This window comes from Parasteatoda tepidariorum, chromosome 1 (genome assembly GCF_982258835.1).
Source record: "Parasteatoda tepidariorum strain Cologne lab strain chromosome 1, Ptep-v5.0, whole genome shotgun sequence".
NCBI classification, from domain to species: Eukaryota; Metazoa; Arthropoda; class Arachnida; order Araneae; family Theridiidae; genus Parasteatoda; species Parasteatoda tepidariorum.
Window position 1 is genome coordinate 123,341,239 of NC_141755.1, and position 15,947 is coordinate 123,357,185.

The window sequence follows — 15,947 nt, forward strand, 5'->3', positions numbered from 1 at the left end:
CTCCATGAAGTTCGGTTCTTCATTACTGAAGTAGTAAAGCAAAAGGGGCCCCTAAAGAAGCTTTTGCCCCGGGCCCCAATTAAATTAAGTTGGGCCCTGGAGCCACCTGCACTCTTATCTTCCTGCTTTGCACTACTCTCCCATAGAATAACATGGGGGGGGGAACAGTTTTTTGTTGGGGGAAAAACTGACAGCTTAAAAGCTCATGCTCAGAGCATTAAGTATTACCAATTTCATTTTTATTAATTTCAAAATTTTTTCTTTTTCATATGTCAATACACTGTAATTTCATGGTATAACAAATAAAAAAATAAACTTAACTATTTTCAAAAAACAATTTTATTAAAAAAATATTTACATGTCCGCACATACAAAAAATACAAGTATACTTAAAACAAAGTATTCAAAAATATTTAAAAAAAATATATGTTTTTAACATTAAATGTCAACACTACAGATCAAATTGAAAAATTTACAGATGAAACAAAGAACTTGAATGAATGGTGAACATACTTTTTTAATGGAGTTTAACATACTAAAACTTCGATATAAAAAGTATTTTACGAATTCAGAATGTCTTACAGCCTTCCCTTAAAAAAATTAAAAAGTTCAGTATCATATTTCAATACATCATTTTTTTCAAACTAACAGGTAATATTTGAAAATAATTAAATTAATACGTATAAAGAAATTTTAATGTTATGTTAAATTGTACATTTTTGGAAATATATATATATATTGTATTACAATTTTTATTTAATTATACATACTTTTAAAAAAAAATTTCTTACAAAAATGCACCAATACTTTCAAATATAATAATGTTCATAATATTTTTATTCAGGAATATATCTCAATATGACTGATTGAAAAGTAACAAATTCATGCCAATTTAGTTTCAGAATTGCCTATCAACATTGTAATTTTTCCAACAAAACTTTTAAAAAGTTTTAATAAATCACTTTTCTATAGATCCAAGAAATTCCGCTCTTTTGTCTAATCTATTAAGAATTAATAGACAATTTCAAATTGTAAAAATTTGTGATTTGTTGAAGTGTGAAACTATTCACAAATAATTCTACTAAATGATTGAAGTATCTTATAAATTCCACCCGCTTTCTTATTTCAGAATTTTTAGGACTTTTAAATATTATAAAGACAAAAAACTTGATTGATTAATTCAATAACTGCAGAATTTTTAAAATGCTGGAGTTGTATTCAAATTAACATTTTTTAAATGACATTTAGTTGCATTTAAAATTAGCGATACTTCAATCAAAAATATTAAAATCTAATTTTAAAAATATTTAATTTACAATTTTAAACTAAATTTTAAATTTTTTAATGGGCTCATAGTATGAAATTACTTCTTTTGGGAGTTAATAGCTAACCTAATTTTGAAACTAATAAAAGAATTTTTTTTTATTTAACGTATACTTCTTTTAAATTGCATTTTTTATTAAATTTTAATCCGTGATTTGAAAAACGTGTTTTTGAAGTTTTTTATGTTACAGGGTGACCAGATTTTTCAACAAAAAATAAGCACCTTTTAAGTACTTTTTAAGTACCCAAAAAATATTTCCAATTACTCTCCAAAAAAAAATCGTAATCAGGATCTATGCAATAAAAAAACATTTTCTTCTATCGTTTAAAGTTCTTAATTTATAAACATAAAATCAATAAAATTTAGAAATATTGTCAAAAACTTTAAATAATCATGATAAAATAACTAGTTTCTGATAAATATTACAGAGAAAATTGGGAAAATCATGCATTTTCTGAAATTTAGAGTGACATTCGATATGGCAAAGAAAAAATTTCTTTTTAAAAATTAGAAAATTAAGCACTTTTTACTAACTTCGAATACAAAAAGCACCTTTAAATGCTTTTAAAAAATGTAAATCAAAAACAAGCACCTTTAAGCCTTTCTTAAAAATGCTATGCACTCTGTGTTACTATGCAAAAAAACATTTTTTCCCCATAACTATTCCTTGATAAAAACAAAAATATTGAAAAAATGAGACTTGAATAAATGCATTGATATTATTTAACAGGAAATACTGTTTGGAAAGGAGGAAAAAATCTGAAATTATCAAACAAATAGTAAAAATATTATCAACAATTTCAAACACGTGATATAACTTGATATAAAGTCTCGAGTAAATGATATTTACGAGCACTTACGTTTAAAATGCATGAAATAAATATTACAAAATGTGGTTCAACAAAGAGTACAATAAATATTCATTTTTGATCTCCACTGATCACCATAAGGACAAAACCTCAACCAACGTCGATCTCAAACTCTTGTGGCAGCTGATCGTACTACAGCTTTTAATATGGAGGAACATGTGTAAGAAACAGCATATTCTGTAACAATTGTAATCAAAGAAATTACACAAAAGCCCTGCTAATCTGAATGAATTGGGGACTGTTCACATTGTTAAAATCACAATATGAGGCAAGATCTCATCAGATATATAATTTTTTATATAATAAATTACTTTTTGATCAAACATACATCACATATTATTCTTGTAAAAAATGACATTTCAGTTGATGGTTTACCATGTAGATTTTAAAATACACAAGTATATAAATTGCAGATCAAAGCACGATTTTAAGCACAAAATCTGAAAAAATTAAAACTCAAAGTAACATAGTTCATCAATAAACCTATTATTAAAGATGTAAGTCATCGGTTTAAAAGCTAAATTTAACTTATGCAGAAAGCTTAAAAACATAGTATTAGAACTGAAAATATTGTTAGATTGAAGAAGAAATTTAAAACAAATTTTTAAACAAAAAGTAGTTTTTACAAATTAATGATATAATTTCAGTTATAATCCAAAAAAAAGGTTTAACCATGTAGCAACTAAGATTTTACTAACTATTTATTTTTTTGTGAAAGTTATTCACTTTGAAACTCGTCGGCTAGTTATTATTATTTTTAAGATTCGTTTAAGGCCAAAACTTGAAAAAAGCTTCAGACAAACCTGAAAAATAATCAATTTTAAAATTGATTATAACAATAAATAACCAATGAGGCTCAATGTCTAACATATATTTTTATTATTCTGTGTAAAAATTTTGCTATGATTAAATTTTTTTAGAAATATTAATATTGGAATACTAATTTGTGAAAAATATTTTTTGTTAAACAGTTTCCTGTTTCAAATTAGTTAAAAATACTCTTATTTTTTACAAAACTTAATATTTTGCAAATCTTCTATCAAGAAATAAGTTTCATTGCTAATTGAACAAAAGTATATTTTATTTCTGACAAAATATTGCCTTTTATAACAAAAGTGTAATACAGAATTTAATTGAAATTTTAATGAAAATTCTGGAAAAGTCAGGAGATTTTATTACTAAAATTGAGTGGAAAATTAAATTTCTATTATATTCATTTTTAGCTTGTGCAGACACCAAAACAAATTCAGACCTACACTAGATGTCATTCCAAACCAGTAAATTGAACTGTCTGTAACACTTAATTTAAAGACTAATGAAACAAGGAAAAAATTAATTATGTTCATCATGCTAAATATTTTCTAAATAAGTAGTTTTTCAATGCATACCTACCAACATTGAAGAAATAAAATAACAGTGAATTTACAAACCGTTTCAATTTTGGGTTAACGACTACTCGTGTTCAGCTCTTGTAATTTTGAACCCAATCCAGAAGACAAGGGAACTCCTGGATCAAGTATTGGGAGAAATTTGCTTTAAGGAGAACTTTTTGGTGGAACTAACCTGCATTTAATTTACATGTAGAGGAAAACCATGAAAACCTCCCACGGTTAGCCAGGCGACATAATTATACAATATTAAAAAACTATACAATGAAAACTTGTTATGCATATAATTATACAACAAACAAAAATTACGGTTGAACACTGAGAGCAATTAAAATAATTATTTTAATAATTCTTCTTCCCTGGTTCATTGTCTTACAAGTGATGGATTGCGTCTTAAGCTAACATGCTTTACAATATCAGTCTTGTGAAATTGAGGAATGGTTCCTTCAATGGTGCGAACTTTACTGTTGTACCGCAAAAACTCAGGTTGAGAGTTGTACTCAAACTGTAAAGGTAAAGATTTCATAAACAAGGTTAGTAGTCAAATCTTAAAACAAAAAATAAGCACCTTTTAAGAACTCAGGGGTGTTTGTGGGACCCCAAAAAATCCCCTGAAAATTTTACGAACTTACTACCGACATTTTGGAGTTTCGAGAGGGGGGGGAAATGAAAAATTACAATTATGAAGTATTGAATGACCTAATTATAAAAGTTCAATGAATTACTTTTTTTGCAAAATTAATAACCATCAATTTTCAAAAATATAAACTACTACATTGTATGTAAATATTTTAAATTACCTGAATTAATTCTTAAAAAAAATTATCTAATTTTTGCTGCTTTTTTTTATTATCTGATGTTTGTGGGCTTGTCTTTCTTTTAGGGTAAATACAATGAGTATTGAAGCTAAAAAAAATTTGTCAGAAGTAAATTTTTATATTGTCACTACACTCATAATATTTAACAAATCTGTGACAATTAAATTTTTTTACATTAATTGCTTTAAATCAAATCATTAAAAGATAAATTAAAGTATTTTTGAATGAAAAATCTTAAAAACATAAGATTTTTTGCTGCATTTAAAATATTGAAACCCCCTCTCTTCATACTTATTTAAAATCTTGTCTCTAAATATTATTAAGTTATTTCCTAAAATAAAATAAGAGCACTGAAAGTTTTGACGGTAATAATACAACAATAAAATGTAATAAGTAAAAAAAAAAATATTAGTAAAAAATAGTAATAAAGTAAAATAATTGTTTAAAAACAATATGCAATTAGTGGATGGTACCTCAGATAAAAAATTTACGTTATGAAACTCAATTAATTCTTATCTTTATTAAATGAAATGAATAAAAGGGAAATGGAAAGTTTGAAGCTTTGTGATTCTTGACTGTTCTGAGGATCAACATGAAAATATGTACTTAGTGGATTTTCCCCTAGATAATTCAAAGATCATGGAACTAATCTATAAATAGAATAGCGCAAGAAGGCCATTAGCTTGCCATTGACGAAGACGATGGCACTTCAATAACGATGAAATCAACAAGAGAAAAAAAAATTTCTTATTCTATTGAAATTTGGCAATGTTTAGTTGGTCCCCGAAAAATCTTTGGCGCAGATTCGGCGCAAATTTAACATAAAATGCCGTTTCTGCGCAGTACTGCGCAAATACACCGGTTTGACGCAAAATGCGCAGCACTTGAAGCCCTGTAGCTTTCAAAGCAAACAAAATTACCCAGATCAAAATAAATTATTAATTATTATTCCTACTTCCTTTTGAACGACGATCCCCGGAATCTCCGGGTATCGAAGTTCAAAATCCCCGGAATTCCGGGGTTTCCCCGGAGCACAAACACCCCTGAAGAACTTTTAAAGCTCTCAAAAAATATTTTCAAGCACTATTTACATTAACAAAATGAAAAATCATGATAAAATAAATAGTTTTTGACAAAAAACTCTTCTTTAATAAAGAGAATTTTTGGTTCAATATCAGGGAGTGGAAAATGAAGTCTGAGAATATCTTGCAAAATGGAGCACATGATAGAGCAATAATCTCACCGAACTCAGCTGAGTAGACGGTCATACGAACTCACAAGTATTTCTTCAAACATGGATACTATGGACCAATGGTGGGATTGTGGTTGAATGAATTGCGAAAACGTTGCATAGAACAATGTGAAAAGCGTGAGTGAGAAAACTAAGTTTTGCATAATAGGTGGGAAAAATTGACAGGGTAAAGAAAAAAAAGTCCTTTTCCAAAAGACAAAAATAAGCACTTTTTAAAAACGTTACACACCATGATGAACAGGGCTAGGCTAGCAACACCTAAAATTAACATATATTAAAGCATCATGATAAGAAAACAAATAATATAGTATTATTGTTTTCCAGTAGATTCCAATAGACTTTGAAAAATATTGATCTTCAGGAAACAATACATCCAAATTTCTTTACACTAGAAGTGGGTTCCCTATTTTGAATGTGAAATCTTAAACTTTTTATTTGTCCATTAATATGCACAGTCATAACTATTCTCTCTAATGATAGACAAAACAAAGAAATTTAGAACTTGAATAATCAAGACACTTGTAACAAAGCAATGATGTAATTTGTACAATGATGTACTCAGATTTATTATAAATTATCTCCATAAGTTATCAAGAAAAATATTTTATACATACAGTAGGACCTTGATATGATGTGAGGCTGTCAGATTGGACAAAAACATCATAAATTACAAGATATCATTATATCAAAGACATAAAAATTGCCATTATAACTGGAATTCCCATAAAAATGCATACAAATTTAATTGCATTTTTTTATTTTTGTTTGTTTACTCTCATCTTACTAGAAGGCTACAACCCCTGCTCGCTCCGCTCACCAACCCCCACAATCCATTCTCGTTCATCATTGTTTACTTCTTCTTAAATGTCAATATTTCCCACAAACACGCAGAACATTTTGGTTCCTAAATAAACAATCATTTTAGCTTTATGAAGAACACTTGCTAACATAACGAAATGGACGATCACTTGAATTTGTAAAATAATCCTTTCTTCTTCTTCTTGGGCACTACAGCCTATGACAGGCTAAGGCCATCCCAATAAGTTTTTAAAAAATAAAACATAAAAATAAAAAATAAAACATTTTGTTCTTAATAATTAATTCATGATAATTAATTTATCTAACAACATAGCTGCCAACATAGATAAGTAAAAATCCAGTAGATTTTACAAAATACCACAAATTTCAGGATAATTGTTGCAAAATGTACTAAATATTTTGCACGTCATATTTTTTGCATTTTATATTCATCACAACTGAAAAAACTGCAATGTTTTCCAGTTATGATTAAGATTAAATTAACTTGAAATGTTATGTATTATATTTACTCATAATTTTGAAAAGTAATAAGCATTTATTTCATCAAAGACAGCTAAAAGATTTTATTAATTAATTTAAAAAGGAAATTCTACAAAGACTCAAAATTTTAGAACAAAAACATTTTTCAGACTGTTTTTTATAAATGAGACTCGCTTATGTATTAGTAACGCATATTTAAATATTCAAGCAAGCAATAATCTGTGCAAAAATTCTATTTCAATACGAATTTTTTTAGGAAACTTACTTTTAGGGAATTTTCAAAATTGATGAAAAACCAGGAGAATTTTAATTAAACCAGTAGACCCGGAGAAAATGACAAAAACTAGTAGTCTACTGGAAAATTCAGTAGAGTTGGCAGCTATGTAAAAATAATTTGTTTTAATAAATCAACCATGATGAAAATTGAAAAACAAAAGTAGATTTTAAAATAACCTAACATGTCAATACTTTCAAGTTCTAAACTAGAACAACCAACTGACAACAATCCAAAAAAATTACTTAGATTTGTGATGAAACTGATAGAGTAAAAGCGGAGCAATAATTGATGAAAGAATGATAAAGGAAAAAAAAAATTAAGTTTTCGAACGTCTTATTAATATATATCGAAAATATCAGGATTTTCAGAGCCAAAAAGTGTGCAAAGAAAAAAAAACGATAGAAAAATAAATTGAAGCATCGTAATTATGTCATAAATAAAAATATTAAAACTTTTAAGACTTGGGAAATTTAAAGCATTTACCAAAAAGAAAAAAATAAGCCATCAAAAAACTACATTAAATTAGATCATCAAAACCTCAAAGGCATAATTAAAAGACATAATATTTTCCTTCAAAAAATTATATTAGTTTTCTTTTGCTTAGGTGCTGCGTGGGTCACGAGACTTCAGGAGCCACATGTGACCCACGGATCTCAGGTTGAGCATCCCTCATTTAGCAGTTCAAATGTTGCTAACTTTTCGAATATGATTAATACAAGTCTTACATAATACCCTCAGTAGAATATATTTCGCTCTACAACCCTTGATATAAAAGTACTTATATAGAAAATCAAAAAATTTGAATCCAAATATTTGGTAATTTTCTAGAATAAGGCAAAAGAAATTGAAATAAAAAATTAATTTTAAGAAAGGCAGAATAAGGCATCAAAGTTGAATATTGAAATAGAAATTTGTCAGAATGGTTTGGATTGTTTTCTAATTTAGAGTGATAATATTGTTTTAGATTGTTTAAAAAAATGTCAAATTACCTCTAACCAAGAATTAAATATTTTTTTTAAAAATTCCCATGTTTCAATAAGCTAGTTATTATTCTACACTATTTTAACTAATTTGTTTCTTCCTATCCGAATATTCTTTAAAATTTCGAATACAAGTGTAAATTGGATCTTCCAACAAAATCCATCCACTAAAAGGAAATAAAAAAGGATTTTATTACGAAAGTGGTTTGTAATCACTACATTAAAAAAAATAGTTGCAATGCAAATTAATTACATTTGTAATAAGATAGTTGTAGTAACTACAAAAATCAATCAATCTTATTTATTACATAACCTTTTCTTTGAATTAGAGAGAAAGTGTTGGAAGCTACAGAACAGGAGGGCAATTTTTCTCATGCCTATTCGAAAATTCACAATTTGTTGATAATACATCAAATCTGGTCGCTTGTCAATAGAATTTTGAATTTAAGTAGATTTTTGTGTCAAGATTTCTTGTTATTTTCATATTTAGAAATAGCAAAGTATTTATATATTTTTGTTTATTCTAAGCTATAAATTTTACAGCATTAATAACAACATAAAGATCAGTAACTAAAAATATATTTTTCATTCAAATAATTGTTGATTTTAAATCATGAATTTGATAAATGTTTCCTCATGTTTTTAAAAAGTTTGAAAAACGATTTTTGAGACAAAACGGTATATTTATTATCATATGATGAGGAAACTGGTTTTACCTAGATAATTAAAATAATTGGAAAATATTTTTGTTTCACAAAATAAAAATTAGTAGTTTCTGACGTTTTATGGTGTGAAAAATTTATCTTTACAGGTGAACTTCAACAGGTGTTCTAACCACAACAGTTCCACACTTTGTTAACTTTAATTTAATTTTCTTGGCAAAAACAAATTCGAACTATGAAAATATTCGTTTCCACTGAAAAATATGAAAGAAAAGAGAATGAAAATTCTGCACAACTTTTATAACATACCCTAAAATTGGAGTATTCTATTATAAAGTACCTTAAAATTGGAGTATTTTTAAAATATGTATTCCTTCATTTAGTTCATAGTAAAAAATTAGGTTTTTCCTATTTGTGTTGGCATGTAATTAATTGTAATTTTGGATGAATGAAGTTTAAATTCGAAACTACTTTAGACAATCCTTACCCAGATAAAAGCCATTTTTATTAATTTCATATTAAAATAAACATTTATAAATTGTTTTGGAGAGAAAAAGTGAACCTCTATTCTTGAAGGATGAAACATTCTAAGGCTTTTAAATAAAAAAAAACATACAGTAAACAGAAAAAAAATGAAATTGACATAATACTTCTCAGAATTTTTTCTTTAACACATATTAAAAAATCCCAAATCCTTATAGCGCCATCATCAGAGCAAGTGATGAATTTGGTATCAACAGGACAAAAACTAAAACACATAAAATAAATAATTAGTGTATTATTTATAAACATTGTAAGCAAATGGTTCTTTAAACTTGAAAAAAATGCAGATAGAATATATACTTTAAATATTGCATACCAATTAAAAAATATATAAAACTGAACCACGCAAAAGTCTTAATTTTGAAACTGTTAGCAGAAAATTCATCGATAAATAATTAATACAGATAACTATTAATCCCACAATTACCTAATGCAAAAATTTAATATTAAAAACTTTTCACTAAATATTCACAGATGGTACAAATATAGAAAGATATATTAGTTAATTTTAATGTCTGAAAAATTACCAATAATAACCAATTAGCTGGAATCAGTGCTACAAAAAAAATTATTCAGGAATAATTTCAGGTAAAGAGAATAAAAATTTTAAAATATAGGAGTGAATTCACATATATTTTAAAATTCATTTCTCGAGTCACACAAACATATATAATTTATAATAAAAAGTGTACATATTTAAGCTTTTTTAATTTCAAAAATAGAAAAGAAACAAGATTAATAAATAACATTGTACTCAGAATTAACTTTTCAAATGCTATAAGTAATATACAGTGTTGGTTACTTCTTCAGATAATAAATAATAAATGAAAGTGTTCAAATACAATGACTAAGGGATATTGGTGCTTTGCTTATTCTTACGATTCTTGAAAATACAAAACTACCTATGTATAAAAAAAGGATGCTAATGAATCAGGGTTGGCAAGGTTTAGGACAGAATGGATTAATCTACGGTTAAAACCGTCCTGTCTAAAACCCCTTTGTCCAAAACCCTTTTACTCAAATTATGTCACAATTTTATCGGAACAATATTTAAAAGGTAAAATAAACATAGAACTAATAACATATCGATAATTAAATCTACTAGAGAATATTTGTTTTTAAAAGTGTAATGTCTTATTAATATTGTTTGACTCTTCAATTTAAACATTAAACAAAAGAAGATTAATCGGTCGTCTCATTCAATAGTACATAACTGAACTTTGATCTTCCCATACAGGTTAAGCTATTAGGGACTAAGCACTTGGTTAGTCATAAACAGGTTTATATATCTATAGTACTATTCAAGAATACTTTTATTTCATTCATGTTCAATTCTTTTAGCATAGTGGTGATACATCACCAGTGTCAGTAACTGAAACTGATGTTATGCCCTTCAAAAGTGTTAATACATTTTTCAGTTATTTTGTATTTCCAATGTAAGCTAATATATTTATGTTTAAAAACAATTTATTATTTTTTTAAAAAAAATGTCTTTTTTATCATCCTGTGATACAGAAATTATAATATTTTTTTAAAAAAATATTTTGAAAAATAAAAGGTTAATTTTTAAACAAATTTAGCATTTTTTAAAAAAAAATTATAATTATAAAATTATAATTTTTAATATTGCATTATTTATCCTTATGCAAAAACATTATTTATCAGTATTAAAAGCATATTTATATTTAAAGGATTAGGTATTCACTTTTGTTGTCCAATGAATCGTGGAGCTTCAAAAATTATAAACCTTTTCCTGTTATATTATATTATTTTCCTTTAATAAGTTAAAGTAAATTATATAAAAAATATCAAATATTTATTGATACAGGTAATTATTATGTGTACAATGGTTACACATATAGAATTTTTACCTTTTACCTAAGTTTAAGGTTTTGGACACTTTAAGACAGTTTTATCCAGTTTAAGACAGTAAAACCCACTTGTCCTGTCCAAAACCCTAACCCTGTAATGAATTGTTCGATGTTTGTAATCTATAACTGAATCGTCCAATTAAAAAAAAGGTTTTGAACTCGACATTTTTGTTCAGTAACAGTAAATTATCTACAAACTAAGTTAGACAACGTTAAAGAGCACAAAAATATTATTAAAGGCAGACAGCTGTTTCGGATGCTCAAAGGGCAACCTTCATCAGTGCATCAGTATTGCTGATGCACTGATGAATGTTGCCCTTTGAGCATCCGAAACAGCTGTCTGCCTTTAATAATATTTTTGCGCTCTTTAACATTGTCTAACTTAGTTTGTATTTTAGCACAAAGGTCGCCCACTTGTGTATTTAGTAAATTATCTAGTTAGTTGGAATAAAAAGTGTTCTAGAATTTTAATCAGTAGCAAATATGTAAAAATTGTCCTTGCAATATACAGTAATGAATTCAAAAAGTTATATTAAAATAAATATTTAAAAATTGCAGAACCTGATTCCTCGTAAGGGTTCTTTATGTGCTTGGAATATTTTTACATTGTTCATATTGCTTTGCCAATATTTTACTTATCCTACATGATCACCAGTTACCATCCAAAGATCATTGCGATTCCAAAACCATACATTGAGCAGGAGAATCATGAGCCTAAACAGAATTACAAGAAATTAAAATACATTCAACTTATTAGAAAAAATATATAGCAACAAGTAGGGTTAGGATATTGATAGCCTAAAAATTCTTAAAAAATGCCTTTTAAAAAGAAACCTTTGAAAATAACATTAAAAAACATCATAATGCCCTTATAAATGTTCGCTGACATGTTTTATATTAGCATTTTTAATTATAACTTGTAACTTCAGGGTTCATATAGAGATCAGAAGAAGAAATCCAAGGAATCCAAAATTTTAAGAACTTATCAAAAATTTAAAAACTTTAAAAAAAAAATGTCTAGTTATGTTTTACACAAAGTTAAAAAGCAGTTAGTATAAAGAACTTGCAAAAATTTATATTTTGCATAAGATATTTTTCTCCAGCCTTTTTGAAATAAATTTTGACTTTGTCAAACTTCATCAAGAAAAATAAATAAAGTTATCACTTTCACACGTAAATACATTTTCTAGTTTCAAATATTTCAATAAATCTTGTTAATATACATAGTAGAGATGTTAAAGATTTAAATTTGAATACATAAGAAAATCTAAGGTATTTTCTACAAAAAAAAAATCACAGTAAATCATTAATTAAGTTTGCTTGTATCATGTAAAATTAAAATTACTTGCTGTTATTTTTTTTCTTCTAACTCTTGCAATTCAGTATTTTTATTTCTTTTAAAGTTTTTCTTAAACTATTGGATTTTGACAGCTAAGTCATATAATTTTGTTTCCTTGCTTGGACAGCAAATTCAACCGCGAACTTAGTAAGTTCATCCATTCAATGCAATAATCTAAGGAGTTTCTAAGGACTAATTTGGAAATCTAAGTAGTTCCAAGTACTTTGTGGAGACTTTTTTTTATTTCCAAGGAGTTTCAAAGGAGTATAAGGAAAGACAAAATACAGCATCTGCCTTTTATTCCTTTTTCAGCAAAGAAACCAAACCAAATATTAGCCTGGGCTTTGAGGAATTTACTTTTCGTCAATAATTATTTCTACTTTATAGCCTCAATAAAAAAAAAATGTTAGTAACACCTGAAAAGATGCTATTACAAGTTATGAACTAAAACAGGCAGAAAAATAATACTAATAGTATGAAAATTTTCTTGTCAAACAAAATATTGTTTGAATAATTCTTTGAAGAGAAAATTGTGAGTTTGGAAATACATTTAAAGTTTTAAAGAAAATGGTTCCAGATTTAAAAAAAATATGCATGCTTTAAAGTTCAGGGTCAGCCCTAACCAGGTAAAAATCTTGAAATTACCAGGTCAGTGTATTTTTTTCTTCTCATAAAGTGTAAGTTGAGTACAAGAAAAGTGTCAATATTATGAGTATTTTATTTAAAATGTTATTATTTTAACATATAATCCTGAAAAAATAAGTAGACTAAATTTATTTTAACAATTTGCCAAGGTTTTGTTTTTTCTTTTTAATGTTTTGGTACAACATTAATTTTTAAAAAATTTAAACATGTGGAGAAAATAATATGTTTAGTTTGTAAAATATGCTGTTTTTATTGAATGAATTTTTTTTAAAGGTGCTACGTTGAAAAGTTTTTGCTCAAAGTTTACCTACAAAATGGTAAAAACAGAATGACCAATAAAACCTTGGATAAGTACTGTTTAATATATTTTCATTAAGAAAAAGAAAACCATTCCAGATGATTATATATCAATAAATTTTTATCTTTACAGTGGCTCCTAAAAGTGTTCATTCACTTATAAATTCTGAAATACTCCTTTTAATTCTGAAATATTCCCTTTAATTCATTAATTAAAAGGAATATTTGAGATAAGGTATTTAATAATAAGATGTATAATCTATACTTTGCAAAACTGTATAGAATATTATAAAAACAAAGCAAAGGTTTATTTTTAAGAAATCAATAATCAAAAAGTAACAAAAATTTTACCCCACAAAAGTCATGGAAGTTTTTTGGATTTCAGAATTAAAATTATCGTCTGTTGCTTTAATTTGTTTATTTAATTATTTTTCATTAATTTTTTTTATTTATTTGCAACTTAGTATCAAACTTACAAAATAACAAAATTTAATTTGTACTAGTAAATTTCAATTCATTTTAATTTGTACTTGCTAAGTCTATAATATTTTCTTTATCATTTAAAAATGGCTAGTAGTCATAATAAAACAATAAACAACATTAGAAACTAGATTATTTGTCATCATAAGATGTATAGTTTGTTCACCAGGAGTTGGCACTGAGCTCCGCCTCCATCATGTGGTATCTGACAATACTATTTCGCTATTTTTGGTAGAAGGATGGGGACAATCCTGAACACGGTTGTTATTTGGCGATCACATGAAAAAATATTTATTTCGCAATCTTTACATGCACTTTTTTAACATTAAATATTTCATACATTTGATGATATTTCTCTCTTTTGATTGAACAGTTTGTCCTTTTTAAGACATTTTGCTGGGAAAACAGCAGCTTTTAAATTTAAAATATATTTAATTAGCTAGAGTAATGAAAGGTACAATAGCAAATGATAAAGTGAAAAGAATTCACTGTTTGCATCTGGCGCACATTAAGGGTTGCCTAATTTTGAAGAGCGGAGATAATACAATAAATGAGTAATAATACAATAAATGAGTAATAATACAATAAATGAGTGATAAAACAATAAATGAGTGATTGTCTAAAAGAAAACATTAAATAACATAAATACTAGTTCTGCGATCAACTTTATTTTTGGAATATCATCAATTTGCTTTCGTTTCCTTCCTCTTCTCCTCGTATTTGGTTTCTTTTTTCTTTCATCTTTATCTGATGATACCTATAACATAAAAAGAATAATTTGAAAAAGTTTCATGTGATTATCACAGAATCTACATTAATTTAAAATCATATGCAACAAGCATACCTTGCTAGTCATCTCCTCTTCAAAGCTCATTGATTCAGATTGAATTTTTTAATTTTGCAACTAACATTTGTCTGACTTGTTACAAATTGGAAGAGACATTATTATAGCTGCCAACACGGATAGGAAAAAATCCAGTATATTTTACGAAATATAAATTTCACGATAATTGTTGCATAATGTATTAAATTTTTTACACACACGGAATTTTAGGGACTTTTATAGTCATCAAAAAAGTAAAACTGTAATATTTTCCAGTTATGATTGACATTAAACATACTTGAAATCTTATGTACTATGTTTACTCATAATTTTGAATATTATTAGGCATTTAATTCATCAAGGATAGTAAATAAATTTTTTTTAATTAATTTAAAAAGAGAGTTCTAAATAAAAATAAAATGAACATTTTTGAAGAAAAAAAAAAGTTTTGAACTAATCTTTATAAATGAAGTTTGCATCATTATGCATTTTAAATATTTATTTAAATATTCAAGCAAGCTATAATATGTACAAAAATTTTATTTAAATAAGGATTTTTTTTTTAGGAAATTTACTCAATTTTAGGGAATTTTCTAAAATGTACAAAGACCAGGAGAATTTTAATTAAACCAGTAGACCAGGAGAAACTAGCCTAATCCAGTAGTTTACAGGAAAATCCAGTAGAGTTGGCAGCTATGCATTATACATTACAGCAGTGGTTCCAAATATTTCCGGTTGGAGGAAACCCTTTGACATATTTTTCCCCAATAGAACCCCAGTTTACTTGTAATTTTTACAGTTTAATTTTAAACGTACTTTAAGTTGCAGCAAAAGGAAATTTTTTTTACAATTACTTTAGCAATAAAACAGCTGTTATTGTACATTAAATACACCAAAAAATGAAAGTAGCATTTAATTAAAAAGGAAAAAAACTAGTAGATTTTTTCTAGAAAAATAAAAAATGTTAAATGAATTCATGTATGTTGAAACATATTTAAAAATTGTTTTAACGAATATGAATTCATTTAACATTTTTTTTTTATTATTATTATTTAATATCAAACTCTCTAACTTAAATCT

General features: G+C 26.4%; 1 protein-coding gene across 16 annotated transcripts in view; it reads right to left on the bottom strand.

Moving 5' to 3' along the window:
* Nucleotides 1-321: 321 nt before the first annotated feature.
* Nucleotides 322-15,947, bottom strand: part of LOC147816867 (uncharacterized) — a 58,830-nt gene continuing 43,204 nt past the window's right edge. For 15 of the 16 annotated variants that reach the window (XM_087152228.1, XM_087152216.1, XM_087152244.1 and 12 more), the window contains 4 exons: nucleotides 14,694-14,801; nucleotides 11,845-11,997; nucleotides 9,520-9,617; nucleotides 322-4,086 (listed from right to left, as the gene is read on the bottom strand). The gene's annotated coding sequence lies outside the window, so the exon portion shown is untranslated. The remainder of the gene's footprint in view (nucleotides 4,087-9,519; nucleotides 9,618-11,844; nucleotides 11,998-14,693; nucleotides 14,802-15,947) is intronic. The other variant, XM_087152231.1, reaches the window with a different exon arrangement.